This window comes from Epinephelus fuscoguttatus, linkage group LG17 (genome assembly GCF_011397635.1).
Source record: "Epinephelus fuscoguttatus linkage group LG17, E.fuscoguttatus.final_Chr_v1".
In the NCBI taxonomy this organism is placed as follows: domain Eukaryota; kingdom Metazoa; phylum Chordata; class Actinopteri; order Perciformes; family Serranidae; genus Epinephelus; species Epinephelus fuscoguttatus.
In genome coordinates, this window is record NC_064768.1 from 11,106,353 (window position 1) to 11,122,676 (window position 16,324).

Genomic DNA, 16,324 nt, shown 5'->3' on the forward strand with positions numbered 1-16,324 from the left:
CAGGATATGTTGTTAGTATGTATGTCGAAAATTTCTGCAAGTTCTGTGACAACTGGCTCAACGATTTTAGAGTTAGGTCTATTTATGTGTTGAGCCACAGCCCCCGCCAAGCAACTCCAAATTACCAGAGGAAAGCATGACCCATACTTGTTCAGCCCATTGAGTATTCACTCTGATATGGGAGATCCCAGAAACCAGCACAAGAATGTAGCTGCACAGCTCACTTCCCTTGATTTGAATGCAGATGTATAAACAGAAATACGGCGAGTGGATACACAGATTGCAAATGAATACACAGAGATCCAGCAGCATAACAGCAAACTGGGCAGCCGGCAGCAACAACACCTGTAAGCAAGCAGAGGCCATAAACGCCAATAATCCATGCTCATCACAAACCTGAACAGCAACAGAACAGCAGCGAGGCCGAACCAAGGAATGAGCAACAACAAAGCAGCCTCATAGCTCACTCACACTGCCAAACACACAGCCTGCACTGAGCCATGCCATGCTACTAGCAATCACTGAAAACACAAGCAGACAGCAGCAGCATACCTGACAGTGTGGGATGATCAGGGGCATAAGTACAGACAGTGCAGGTAGTGTGGCTGCACTGTGGCCTGTGAGGCAGGGGTGGGGGGGCCTTCAACAATGTGTTGGGTGGAGAATGGGCCCTATGAGTGACTACCAACTTGGAAATATGCCTGTGTTCAAAGAATATGTGCTTGAAAAAGGCAAACCCATCTCCATTTTTTTTGTAAAAATAGTAGCATCTATAACAATATTACATGTTTATTCCAAATAAACTACAATAAACTTTTAAATTGTTAAATTAAATAAATAATTTCTTATTTTCTTTGGTATTTTTGACAGATATGCAGTGATGATTGCTGGGTAATATGTATGTTGACGTTATCCAATTATCAAGTCTCTGATCATGTAATGAGACAATATGTGCGCAATAGCATGCACTAAGGCCCGTCATAATAGTATACGCTGGGGCCCATCACAACTATCTCATGCCACTGGGGATGATCCGGCCTTTGACAAAGTGGTCCCAGTTCGACAGCAAACAGGAGAGCTGCAGGCAGCCGGGATCATGTAGTCCTTAATGAAGTTGTCCAAAAGCACAGACTGTCAGATCTGTGGCAGCAGGTGCGATCATCAAAGCAACTGTGAGGTTATAATGTCCGCCCTACACACCTGCATGGATGTGACTTGACATTACTAGACATTGCATGTGTGAATGAGCCAGGGAGCACGGGGACAAAAACTGTTCACAGCATGGTCGTATATTTATGCATCAAAATCAAGCTGGTGTAGTTTTCTGCAATGTCTAGTTCAATAAAAAAAAAAGCTGAAGCATAAGTTAACATCACCCTGGTTCCCTCATCTTTTTCTACTGGATTTTCGATTATTGCAGAAAATAAGCTCTGCAGCAAAGAAATATTTATGACACATTTACTCCTCAAATGAACACCACTTTTAGGATTTTTTTTACTTGTACATGCAATCACTAGAAGTAAAATGCTAACGTTAGGCTTTATGTGACCACCACATTGAGGTTGCAAAACCATGTTTGGCCTAATGATGCTCTATAGTCTCATTTAGCCACTTGTTAGCAATGTCCCTTTTTTAAAACACATAGAAGCTTTGAAGTTCTTGCATGTGGTATTTACTGGCGTATTTTATGTCGTAGAACCAAATATGAACATCTCTTAAGCTTGTGTTAACCACAGACCTAATTTCAGGCATCTAACCAAAAATCCAATTAAAAAAACCTTTTGACCTCAAGGCGAGGGAATTGGCAGTGCTAAAATGCTAACTCATTTCCAGGTTTTAGGTTCTTATTCTTGGAGTATTCTCTCATGGTGTCCTGCTGTTCTGTGTGTGGTTTCTCCAAGAGGTTGGTCGACTGCTGCGGGTAGGTACAATCCAGTAGCGGCTGCTGGTCTTTCAAACAGGGGAAGCTCACTTTAAGTTTACATCATAAAATTTGTCATATTGTAGCGAGGCAGTAACTTATAAAAGGAAGATTGAATTGAAGCCATTTTTCAATGCCATAGAACCACAGCAAAACACACCTCAAAGATTTTCAGATGGGTTTAAACACCTGAACTGTGTACAAACGGTGAAAATGAGCTATATCGCTTATAGAAATAAGGAACTCCAGACGGCACTCAGTCAGAAGACTCTGCTCACCGATGCCGGTATGTATTTCCAAATCACAAAGGGGTTCAGCCTTTTAGACAATTCCTCCAATCATACACCGAGCGTCCTCTCCCGCCTACCGCTCCATTAGGTCCCAGTGAAGCTGAGCCTCCCTGTAAGTCATTGCCGACCATCTCGCTTTGCTGCATGAAAAAACCTGCTCAGCGCTGTCTCATAGGAATGCTTGGAGGCTCCGCGTCCACCGTGCTGACATGAGAATGTATGACAGGGATGTCGCGTTTGAAAACTGGTGATAAACAGCTGACGTTTAAACATCATAGTCATGACGTTAAATGCATCCTAGTGCATGTTTAATGCAATGTAAATTCTTATTTTAATGTAAATTCAATAGTGCATATTTGACCATTTCTTCTACGAAATTTAAGGGGAAGTTCAGCCTCCCTTGTTGTCTCAGAGCAATCGCCCCTGATGCAATCTAAGTCAAACACTGTACTGTCTCTCTATTTCATCACTTTTAAATGCATTATAAAGAGGAAAACTAGAATGTAAAATGAGTGTTATGTGAGCTATATCACTGTGAATCCTTATAGTTCTTGTAAAGTATTAGAATGTCAGAAAAAAGGTCATAGCCTTTGCACTTTTCCTGTACGGTCCTCATTTATGCTCGCTCCCTAAAATGGCACCTAGTCATCAAAACGTTTACAACCTCCGAACTCAAATTTGTGCTTCAGAGTGGTCAGTTTATCTGTTAAGTTCATACAAATATCTCCTTTCCCCCCAAATCCCCCAGGAGGGCTGGGCCGCAGAATAAGTAGGGTTAGTAGAAGTACTTAGTAAACTTTGCTTTTTTTTGTTGAAACTTTTCTCTGCTAACATTTAATTGTTCATCATTACAAAGTCCTTGACATTTTTTTTATTAAATCAAATCAAGTCAAATCAGGTTTTATTATCACATATATATTTATAAACACAGTACACCATATGGGGAAATTTAGATGCCTAGCTCCAAAATTTAAAATGACAAACAGGCAAATTAAATAGAAATGTATAAATAATAAGACAATATGATCACCAGAATCAGTATGATTTAATTTGTTTCAAAAAATGAAAAATGTATACCCAGTATGATAATGTATGCTGTACAGTCAGTGATTCAGGACCCTCAGGATGGCCTCAGGGATAAAAACTCCTCCTCATCCTCTCTGTTTTGGCCTTCAGGCAGCAGTAGGGCCTCCCTGCCCGCAGCAGAGAGGAGAGCCTGATGTTGGTGTGATGGAGGTCTTTGATGATCCTCTCTCATCATGTCATGTTGCTGAAGTCTGGGGATGCAGCAAGTGTCTCAAACAGCATGCAACAGGCGTGGAACAGGAATTCTCAGGCAATAAACAGACGTGTGTGTGTGTGTGTGTGTGTGTGTGTGTGTGTGTGTGTGTGTGTGTGTGTGAGTGCATAAGTGTGTGTGTGTGTGTGCACACCAGGAGCTAAGTCAGTAAAATCAAATAGCTGTTATTTTTATATTTGATTTTGGTTTTCTCTACCAAAGGATGCAATTTTATTGTAACTCAAAGGAATGATGTCTGAAATGTACCTACATAATAATAACCCAAGCTGTAATAAATTCCTGTAATAGATCAGGTTCATGTTCACAGACTGACAGTGGACCATAAGACATGTTATTTTATAAAGATTAATTTATTTATTTATGAAACCTTGGCAGAGGTTGAGGTTAGTTCAAGATTTGTAGCTTTTGTATTCTCTTACTGTTTCATCCTTCTGTTTGTGGGGAGTGAATACAAACACTGTTTGTTTTGTTTGTGCCCACACACACACACACACACACACCTGCCTGTCTGTGGAGCTCACAGGGCCAGAGGAGGCAGTCTGTGATTGACAGCTGGTTGGGATCAGGTGGAGCTGCTGCCGCTGAAGGTTTTTGAGGGCAAACGGAGCCTCAGAGAGACATTTAGAGTGACGTACTCACAGCGAGACGGAGACCGACACAGCAACAGATGTGACAGTTAAACCCCAATCTGACCTGCTGTCTGCTCACTCGCACACACTCACACACAAACACAAATGATGGTATTTTTGATAATACCCATTAATGATTCAAGAGTCTCTCTCCCTTTTCTCCCTGTGCTAGACAGAAAAACACACACATTTGCCAAAGGTTGATGTGGGCTCAGACAGCAGCCTTACAAAGTGTATGTGTTTGAGAAAAATAAAATAAGACCTTAATAATTTTTGCAATATAAAAGATGACCTTGAATATCCGTTTAAAGTGCCTCCTCTGGGTTTCTTGCCTTGTCAAACCCAGGAGAAAATAACTGTCTGATTCTGACTAATTTTATTTCTGCCACCTGAAACACACCAGTTCAGTCTATAAGACCTTGAGCGTCACCAAAAAATTGCAGTCATCAACATGATTTAACACAAGTCTAATTAAAAATAATTAAAATTTGTGTTGTTTAGTTAGAACTTACTATAATATTTATTTCCAAAAACAGGAAGCTTCCAGTTTGCTGTTTGATTTTTGCTTGGGTCCAGACCTTTGAGTCCGCCCACTCCACTAAGTTCCAGTTGACTGATTCGTCTCCCTGACATGAAACAGCGATTTCATGGTCAAGTAAAAAACAGCTAATGAGCACCGCAGTGGGACTCATTTAGCCAGTCAGTGCCATGGGACGGGACTAACATCATTGTCAAACATTGTCAAGCTGTACTCCAGAGTCAATGAGGGGTAATAACAGCAATGGCAAGCACTAAAGATAAGATAGATGCTGCTATCGAGGCTGTTTTAAATCCATGTCTTCTCACTGTCACCAACTTGTTTGTTTTACTTTGCTCCACTCTACTCTTAAAACATCGGCAAAACAGGTATGTTGGCATGACTACACATCATCCATCCATCCATCCATCTATCCATCCATCCATCCATCCATTTTTGTAACCGCTTATCCTCTTAGGGGTCATGGGGGGGCTGGAGCCTATCCCAGCTGACATTTGGCGAGAGGCAAGGTACACCCTGGACAGGTTGCCAGACTATCACAGGGCTGACACATAGAGACAGACAACCATTCACACTCACATTCACACCTACGGACAACTAGTCACCTATTAACCTTTGGACTGTGGGAGGAAGCCGGAGTACCCAGAGAAAAACCACGCTGACACGGGGAGAACATGCAAACTCCGCACAGACGGGCTCCCTCCTGAGATCGAACCGGGAACCCTCTTGCTGTGAGGCGACAGTGCCAGCCACTACACCACTGTGCTGCCGACTACACATCAGTGTGGAAGTAATATGACATTAGATTCAGGCAGCTATGTTGGTCTTTACGATTGGTTCAGGAAAATCGAATGAAAAAGAGGTAGAGCCTGCACACTTACTCCATGCCACAAACTTTAATTAAAGTTTGTGGCATGGAGTAAGTGTGCAGCCTCTACCTCTTTTTCATTCATGTTTTTGTGCCGGCCTTGCACCTACGTGATGTGCGTATAACTACCCTCTTGCACTCAGGAAAATCGAATCCCACTACCCCATAGAAATCAGGTAAAGTGGACACAATGTCAAACTGAAAATGGTAATGGAGGGTAACAAGTTGTTAATTCTGTCTGATATCAGGCAAGTTTCATTTAATGCTGTGTCAACCATTTCCTTAAGCAGTCCTCATTTTAGTTTTTGTTCTGTTAGTAGTTATCATTCGCATCAATATTTCTGGATAATGAAATGGCCATGTAAAAATAAGCAGAAAGAACTTAGGGAAAGACAATTAATGCCACACTTAAAGTTGCACAAATTAATATTTTTATGTCAACACTGGCTCTGTGGGATGTGAAAACAGCAGCTTATGTTGACAATCCCACAGAGAATCAACTACAGCTCTACCCATCATTTAGCACGTTTCAGATCGTTTTGGTTCCCCACTCCTAAATGTTCTTGTTTTGGTTCACTCTCACTGCTCCCATTCACCCTGTTTTCCAATGACAGAGCTCTGATAAACTGACTCTCCACTACCTGCCCAGCACTTAACAACACAAACAAAAGTAGGGCTGGTGAATATAGTGGAGCAGCTTAAGAGTTAGATATTTTCTCTCAAGCTGTTGGAGACCAAAGCCAGCCCCTTCAAGATGTTGCAATGTTACCATCTCCGTTTCAAGCAGTCCCTGTGAGTTCTGGGCGACCTTGCAATTTTGTCCAATCATTGCAACTTTCCCACAAATATGACCAATTATCATAGTTTCCCATGAGTTTCACCAATCATAGCAGTCCCTTGCCTACTCAAGGGACTGCTATGACCAACTCATTTTCTTGTTTCTGGTTGTGAAGATGCAGACCTATGCGATAAGAAAATCTCACATTTACCAAGAAAAGTTGCCACTGAAAATGGTGTAAGGCAGTTCCCTGATGTTTTGCACAAAAGCTGAGATAACCTGTTTTGCATTGTTTGCAATGTTGTGGTGGAACACAATCAACACTTTTCCACCACTTGTCCACATGTGGACAACAGAGACAAATAATCATGACAGAGGCCATTGCATCCAGATCTCCTGCACATGCTCAAAGAATCAAGGTGTCATCAAGATTAAATATTTTTGGTTTGTGGTATTGATAGTATTTCATCTGCTCCCGCAATTTCATTGCAAAAGTTTTGCCTAAAACATCACAATATGCCTTGCAATTTTCAAGAAAACTGCAGTAAAACCATTTTAGCCTGTAACAATCCCCCCAAAAAGGTTTGGGAAATTCTGGAGGGGCTGCAAAACAGAGCTAAAAGGGGGTACATCTTGGAATTGTCAGCTGGCCAAAAACACAATTTAAAATGTTATTGCTGCTGTGTGTCTGCCGGATCTGTAATCGGGCAATTGTTTTCTAAAAATATTCACCATACTAATTTTGTGTTGATAATATTCCACTGCACCCAAGTGGTCAAAAATGTCTTAAAACTGCTTTAGGTTTGAAGACTGGTGAAGCAAATCATTTGTGGACATTAACCACAAAATGGTTTCTCTATAAAATATAGTAGTGATGGCCAAATGAAGCCTCATGAAGCATTTTCTTCATTTTATGAGCCCACTAGATGGTGCTTTTTCTTCAACAAAAAGTTGAAAGCACACTGAATTCTTTGAGTCTCTCTCTTTAAACCAAGAGCGCCATCTAGTGGGCTCATAAAATATAAAGAAAATGCTTCATGAGGCTTCATGTGGCCATCACTAAAATATAGTAACTCAATTATTCTAATGTGAGAGGGTAAAACAGTACACTCTTCATGTCTCAGCGTAAAAACAAGCTGTCATTAGGTGGTAAACAAAGTGCAGAATCAGTTAGACTCCAATTAGGAATTAACTAGAACAGTTTTGGAGGGACTTTAATCTATTTCAATTACTTAACTACAGCAGCTAAACTGCACAAACAGCTTCTGAAATGCCTTTAATTTCAGTCTGATCACTGCTATATTAGCTTTGGTGCAAGTTCTTAGTAATGATCTTCTAAAAGAGCTGTGATCTTTTACATCCAATTTGTTGCCTAGATTTAAACAAAAGGACCGACCCATTATACAAAAACACACAGAGACCTAATTATTACTCCAAAGTTATTCATGTTTCTGATGCCATTTAGCTTTATAAGGAAATATACCTGTAATTTAGGCGCCATGTTTTGGCCCTTTTTTAAAAAGATGGTTTTACAAAAGCAAAATGGCCGGAACCCCCTTACACCTTTGTTCACAGTTAAAAATTGAATTGAATCACGTTAGGTATGAGGTCCAAATGTATGCTAATAAAGTATATAATTACAATGTTAATCAGGAGCACAGGAGGACAAGTTTCCACACTAAATCATTAGCCAAGGGGGTGTTATTAATGTTAATAAGTCCTGGGCTTTTAAATTTCACTCCTGCAATGATGTTAAAAGTTTCATCTTATTTCATCACCACACAGAATCATGTGTTTTCTCTGTACAGCTGACCGCCAGAAGGCGCTGCAGCTTCCACCTGCATGATCTCAGTTCACATTTACCCGGTGATGAGACTTTCCTATGGTGGTAAAGTCATTGGACACTGGCGGTTGGAGATGGGGGCGACATTTCTTAGAATTAGAGAGAGGCTGAAACTCTGCAGACACACACTCATACATGTGTTGCCTGTGTGGTTGTCAAGGCAACCAATAAGACTAAAGGGATGACAGCAGAGTGTAAAGGAAGAGATCTGTCTTCAGGCAGGAGAGAACTGTTTGTCTGCTATGTCTCAGATACCATCTCCTGAATAACTAACAGACTTAAATGGGTTCATTAGTGACTTTATCTGCTTTTATTGTCCAAATTTGTGATTAAGTCTTGTCTGTTTCTGGTTCTCCCTAAATTGATTTGAATAAGAATGTCAGTTTTGGTTAACTTGGCTTTCAACAGCGTGATACCCATGAACCGATAACTAATAGGTTGATTTATTTTTTTTAAAAAAAGAGAGAAAATCAAGCGGCCTTTCATTCTAGTCCGGCACTGTATTGACTCAGTGAGCTTTAGCCCCATATTTCAAAGCACTATCCATTTAGAGGTGGTGAAATTGTGATGTTATGTGATGTAAATGGCTTTAATTTAATTTTCTGTTGACAAACAAGCAGCTAGCCCAAGCCCCCAGGAACAGTGCCAGGCCTGAAGCCAATTTTACATAGTGGCTAAAAGTGGAATTAGACTATCCAGGTGCATCAAGTGAAACCATGGGGTCTGAAAAGTCTTTCCTATAGCCTTACATTGTGAAAGAGACATCTGTAATCAGTGGATGCATTTTCTCGATCGTCACAACCCCCACAAAGTGACTGGTTTCTCTATCGGAATTTGACCTATTTGGTCCGGTAACATTTCAAAAGTCTAGAGACCAAACCAAGCCGAAGGTTAGCCATTCTGCAAGCGGAAGTTAGCTGCTCAGCTGTGCTCAGCTGTGCTCAGCGGCCATAAGTCTCTACTGCGCTTGCTCTATGGGCCCCATAATGCAAAAGATCCAGGTAAATTCATACTGTGAAAACAGAGCTTTTTTGGCTTCATCCACCACTGAGCAATTTTCACAGTAATGAGCAGGGGCCTGCCTCCAATGCTGTATCCAGGTGTCTTTATATATCCATAAGATAGCTGCATTTACATGCAGAAACATGTGCTCACTGCCCACCCTCTGGTCTCCACTGGTCATCTAACGTTACCTTCGGACGCTCTGCACTGCTAACCAATAGCTAGCCAGCGGTGCCACTCATTCAGAGATTACCATTGAAGAGATACAAAATGAACAGAACAATTTTAGGCCGACATGTGTAGCCAGTCAAAAAAATTCTCGTTGGTTAACAGGTTAACGGTTAACTGTGGAAATTCCTAATTTGATTCATTCTAATGAACTTGTAAAGTACATATAATGGTGTTGAAGCCTGATAAAGTGGTTCTTAATTTGAAGGCATACAAAGGTGAAATACCTAAACTCCACGTGTTGCATGTGTCTGTGTGTGCATGTGTGAGTGTGGAGGTTGGCCATCTGGTTCCCATTGAGACTCAAGGTGGAACACTGAACTCACCTTTCACCCAGTTCTCCCAGTGGACACACTTGACAAACACACACACACACACATCTTTCTCTCATTCCCTCACATGCGTTTGTCTTTTTGGATTTCTTTCCTTTTCTTTCCGTCTCATGCACATACAGTAGGCACAGTCATCATGACAACTTAAACACACGTGTTATTGATTGATGAACCGGTCTTATCATCGTCATGATATTCTCCTTCCATAAGGAAATGTCGTTTAACTAGCAAAATTTGGAAACTTCACTTTCTAACTGCTGCTAAGATTGTAAATGTTGGCAGGGGTGCAGAGGCTCAGCTATTACCTTTGAAACACATCAGGCGTTAAAAAGCTAACAGCAGGGCTGTAGCACCTGAAAGGACACAAAGCTGCTATTGTGTCCTACTGTTTCTCCTTTATTCTATAATATTTTGTAGAATTTGCGAGAGCCAACCTAATCAGCACAATCATTGTTGGCATTGTACATTTCTGCAAACCATGGATATGTTATTATGGAGCGGATACACTGAAATATTTTGTTTTAATAACGCTGTGGTTACCATGTGTTTAGGATGACGCCCAAAAACCCATGTAGTTATTTTTAGGAGAAGATCATGTTTTTGGTGGCACCATCCCAACTGGAAATGTAGTGAACATTTCCTAAGTAGCGACCACATTTATTGTTTGTTCATCTCAAACAGTCGTCAGCAGTTTGGCAGTCATGTCATGTCGCACCATCCACCATCCCCTTCACCTCCAGATGACAAAGTCAGCTCATATTGTACCTCACTTTGAAAATGCTGATAAGACATGCACAAAACATAAAAATGTAACATATTCATGGTTTGCAGAAACGTTGATCATGAACATTTTCTTCTGGTGACAGGGTTTGATAAGCACATCGATTGGATTCGTGACAAAGAAAATAAAGGTTAAACTTCATGCAACACCATGACACCAACAACATGAAGACCCATCTGCACGCTATGAAAATGATTTCAGAGCTTTGTTCTCAGTTACTCAACCGGTCTGACTGTAAATAACTTCAGCAGCAGGGTTACGGGGCCTGGCACCACCTGGCACAGCTCGGCACAGTGTGGTATAGAGGGGGCCAATGTAGCACGCTTTGGCTCAGACAATCGACACCAGCTTGGGCAGATGGTCTGCAGCGTGATGAGGGGGAGCCGGTGACGCAAACATCACCAAACAGCTGAAACAACCCACCAGATACAGGTGGTGAGGTGAACCACTCCCACACACACACACACACACACACACACACACACACAGACCGGGATGGTGTGTGTTACATAACTGAGGTTGAGAGGCTTCACTTTCTAATCTGTCCAGGGGACCCACAATTCATGACAGTAGTCATGGAAACAGACCTGCGTCCATGCAGACACACATGTAACTGCACATGCACATGATGAGACATATAAACACTCTTTGTGAATCTGATGTGTGAACAGAAGAGCTGTCAGAAGGGTCCGAGTGCCTCCCAATGGCCTGCTGTTGCACTTTCTGTGTAACAGATTTATTTCATTGCTCAATGTCTCACACACATACAGGTAGAGGGCGGACACTAATAACATCAGAGAAGTTATTATAGTGAGGAACTCTAAATAATATCTATAACTTTAAATTCAAAATCAAACCATAAATGCAACCATGGTGCAGAAAAAAAGGATGTAGCACCTGTGTTGTCATTTACCACCAATGTATACCTAGCTGTTTAGGGCCAGAAAATCTTGCAACCTGGGAGGAGCTCAGGAGGGACAATTAAGTGGAAACCATGACAACCAATTGTGGCAGGCTGAAATACCAGTCAGAACACCAACCTAGTTTCTTTATTTTTCCTACTTTCAACTAATGCCGTGAAAAAAGACTAAAAACCATCATTGTGTCAGTTGGTCTCTCAATACTTACCCTGCCCTGTCTGTCTCTCTCAGCCCCAAACCCAACATGTACATCTTTAAAACAGTTCACAAATATAAAATGTTTTGAAAAAGGTATAGTGATTCCCTAAAACAGCTGGTCACTGTGGATTTTAGCAAATGTTTCTCGAGCAGAAGAAAATAGTGCATTTATTTGGGACTATTTTCAGCAGTGGATTAATCCACATTTGGTGCTCTATTGCGTGTATGGGGCACTGCAGTGTTTGTGTTAATAATGATGGAACATGTCACCTAGGGGGATTGACTGGACCACCATGTCTTCACTGGAAGTAAGCGTCAGCAGCCAGATATATGTAACTGCATTGTTCTATTCTTCTTTTGAAATGTCTTAACTGGCCACAAGTGACACAGCATGACACGGCACGTCGTTTTGAGCTGAACTTTTGTCAGAGACCCCGATCTTATTTTATTCCTGTCAGATGCATTGAAAGGGAGAGACTGCCAGGAAGTTGAACATTTCTGTTAAGCATTGTTTTGTGGGATGCCCAGCAGAGTTTGCTAGCTAGCTAGATTGTTTTACAAAGTGGAGATAATAGTAAGAATAATATGGTTGCTACAACAATAATATCTACCCATGATAGTATTGTTGTGAATATGAATAATGAGAAGGCAGCTATGTCTGCAGTGGGCTACAACTGGCAATTCATATCATGTGTTTTCTGTTTAAAAGTACAAATGTCGGAAGCTAGTACTCACCCATCTTTACAGTGGTTACGTCTCCAGTTTGATGTTTCTGAGTTACAGTGACCAAATGACCCCGATTTCCGGGGACAGCCCCCAATTTGGGTGACCTGTCCCTGGTAAAAGCTGTCCCTGAAAATGTCCCCGATTTTGACACTGAATGGGGGGAAAATGCGTACAGACTCAAACGCCAGTTATTACAGTAGTTAGTAAACGCATCGCCTGAGAAGACGTCGTATGTCTTACAGATGTTATCAGGAAGCACGACCAGACGCAGCAGCATCAACAACAACAATCTAGAGGCAGCAAAAAGGAGAGAAAAGGAGACCGGTGGCTGTGTTAAATGGTATGTTGTGTATGAACTTATTTATTTTGTGTGAGCTGGCAGTAGACTTGACTGTGTGTGTGTGTGTGTGTGTGTGTGTGTGTGTGTGTGTGTGTGTGTGTGAGGTAAAGTAAGTATGATTGTAACATGCAGTGCGTAACATGCAGGAGAAGAGATAGAAGGAGAAACTGGCTGAATGTAGTCTGTCCCCCTGATGAGTGACTTTTGTGAGTGCACTTTATAAATGTAGGCTATTCTTTGATTTTAATAAAGTAGTATTTTGTTGATGAAAAAAAAAGGATGTTGTTTAGCCTTACTGATACTGTTGCATGGGTGATACAGTTATTTTTATTGTATGAAAAAATCATATCTGCAGTAGAATGTTGCACTTTGGAAATTTGGTTTGGTACAAAGTGGTACATGGTCTGAAAGGTTTAGGAACCTCTGATGTAGCAACATTTCAAACAGAGGCAGTTACACAGAGCAGATAAAAAAGAACACAATGACTAAATTATATAAGTATATTACCAAAACTGATGTTATTTCTTTAAGAAACTATTCACTTACTATTCGCTCTGTTCTTGCAGTTTTTCTCATGTTCTCCTCTGCTCTTATTCTACCCAGGCTCCTGAGGTGGAGGCTACGGAGGTGGATGAATGAGGGGATCACGGTGGTTTTTGATTGCCACCTTTTGTGTCATAAATATCAGTTCAGTTTTCAGGTATGAGCAGAAACCTTTGACCAAAAAAATCCATCCTAACTCAAGCTAACAAGATATTTTTGTCTTCCTCAGTGGATGGATGGTTGGTGATGTCACTCATTTGTTTGACTGCAACCTTTTGTGTAATAAAAGCTGGTCAAAATACACAAAAAAGTACTTGTCCCCGTTTTTTATTTCATAATGATAATATTTAATGATTTTTTACCGCCGCACTGAAAATGTCCCTGATTTTCATCTCAGAAATCTGGTCACCTTATTCTGAGCACACACTGAGAGTAAAGTGGTTTGTTTACATGACGTAACAGAAAGCGGTGTTAATATAGACAGTGCTGGCAGAGTGGTTGCACTGGGGCCTGTGAGGTGGGGGGACCATAAAAAGATCAGGTGTTCCAACAATATGTTGGGTGGAGAATGGGCCTTTATGAATGATTGCCACCTCAGAAATACGCCTAATATGCCTTTGATATGCCTTTAATTTAATTTAAAAAGGTGCCATTTGCTATCTATGCCCTTGAAAAGGTCAGACTCTTCTGTGTCTTTTTTTTTTGTTGTTGTTGTTTCGTAAAATAGTAAGTAGCATCTAAAACAAAATTATATGCTCATTCTACATAAACCATAAATAAACTATAAAAGGATTAAATGAAATGAATAATTTCTTATTTTCTTTGGTATTTTTGTCACATACAGATGCAGTGATGATTGCTGGGTAATATACATGTTGATGTTGTCCAGTGTTGAGTCTCTAATTGATCATGTGACGAGACGATATGTGCACAGTAGCATGCTCTAAAGTCCATCATAATAGCAGGCACTGGGGCCCGTTGTAATTACCTTACGCCACTGGTAACAGAGTTCCATATTTTCCAGATGCACTGTGGACAGAGTGTCCAATGTGATGCAATGCGACGTGATAGTCAGACACTTGCTTGTTGTTAGGAAAAAAATCACCAAGAAAAGCTTCTAAACACAACCACACATGTTCCAGCAGGACTGACCCAAAATCAGGGAGAAATTAACAACAACAGCAACCAAGATCACGTTTCCTGTCATAATGTTAGCATGTAGCTACAAGCAGTGTACTTGCAGATGGGGAGCATCACTTTCTGAACTTTAAAAGTCACCAATAAAAGCTTCTAGACACAGCCAGATATGTTCCAACAAGAATGTGATCTGAAATCAGGGAGAAATTAACAACACTGACAACAAAGATTCCTAGTTTCTCTGACTTTAGCATGTAGCTTCATCAACACTTCATTTGCAGTAGTGTTCTTGGGGCAGTCAGCTTGTTGAAAGTAGAAAAATTAAAACCAAGGTTGTTGTCCACAGGCATAACTTTTATGTACTTTTACCTCATTATTTGAAACTTTGGCCAAGTTTAATATTAATTTTCTATATTGTAACATTACATCACAGAAAAGACGGAAAAACACAATAAGTTCCCTCAAAGGTTTTTGGATGTTTGTTGACACTAGTAACAAGCATTAAATTTTTACATGCCTTTTCTATAAGCCATAATATCCTCCTAATGGAACAATACATTTTTAAACAATTGGAACACACATTAGAGGAAGTTATATTAGCTATTTAGCATGTTATTATTGTTATTATTATTATTATTATTATTATTATTATTATTTTTGTATTATCTCTGCACTGTTTGGAAGGTTTCTCACCAAATTTAATATAGTCATTTTTTTTATAGAGCCAGCTTCTAGTGGCCATGAAAAGAACAGCAGGTCATGACACATCTCACGTTAGCTTCAACAGTTGTGGTTGCCACCTGGTTTGTACCAGGCCCCCAGGAAGTTGGCTAGGCTGAGAAGCCAATAATTTTCCTAGAGGCCAAATGGTGAAATTACAACTTCCATGTCTGTCACGTGAAGCCATGGAACCCAAAAAGACTTTTTCCCATAGACTTACAATAGGAAAAAGTCATCTGTAAATCAGTGGATACATTTTTTTCAGTGTTACAACCCCTGCAAGAAGACTTGATCCATTCTGTCTGATAACATTTCAAAAGGCTAGAAGAATCACAAAATTAAATCATTTTATTCCCAGTGAAGTAAATGGGGGCTAAACCGAAAATTAGCGCCTTGGTTGGTAAACTCTCTAGTGTGCTTGCTCTATGGGCCCAACGATGCAGAGGATCTCGGTAATTTTATACCCAGAAAGAAACTATTTTGGCTTTATGCACTACTGAGTAACCATCATAGGCCAGAACGGGGTGCCACCTCAGATACTATATCAGATTCTCTTGATACATACATGGTTAGATCACACAGCAAGACACCAGAAAAACTCTGTCTGTGAGTAAGGATAAGCCTTTATTGGTGTTTGGAGGGAAAAAAAGCCAGACCACATATGCCATCATCCCTGTGGACAGCACACAATACTGGTGAGGTTTTGGGGTAGTGTTGCGCTCATGGGACTTGAAGTTCATAACAGTCAGTCACAACATAGAGAAATTAGCTGAGAATCCACAAAATTGAAGGAGAAATAACAAGGCTGTGTACATTATTGTTATCATCATTATTATTATTGTTGTCATCATTACCCGCAATGCTTTTTCATCGTTTGGCAGTGAACTGTCACTGCCACCACATGAAGAGAGGGACTCAAATGCCCACCAGAAAAAGTTGTAACACGCTCAACAACACAATTACATAGAAAAATAGCACTGTCAAAAAGTTTCTGAAATGTCTGTGAAGAAATCCAAAAATCCCAAATATCAAAAAGAAAAAAAAAAAAAACACATGGCTTTCTTTTTCCATCAACGGATGGAAGTGTAAGAAGCTCTGAGACTTTTCTTCCAGGGATTTCAATTCAAAAGTTTATGTCTGTAGAACAAAAAGAAAAGACCAAGGATACGAATAAAATATGTATACATATACTATATCAAGGATAGAACTAGTTCCCATAATACACCTGGG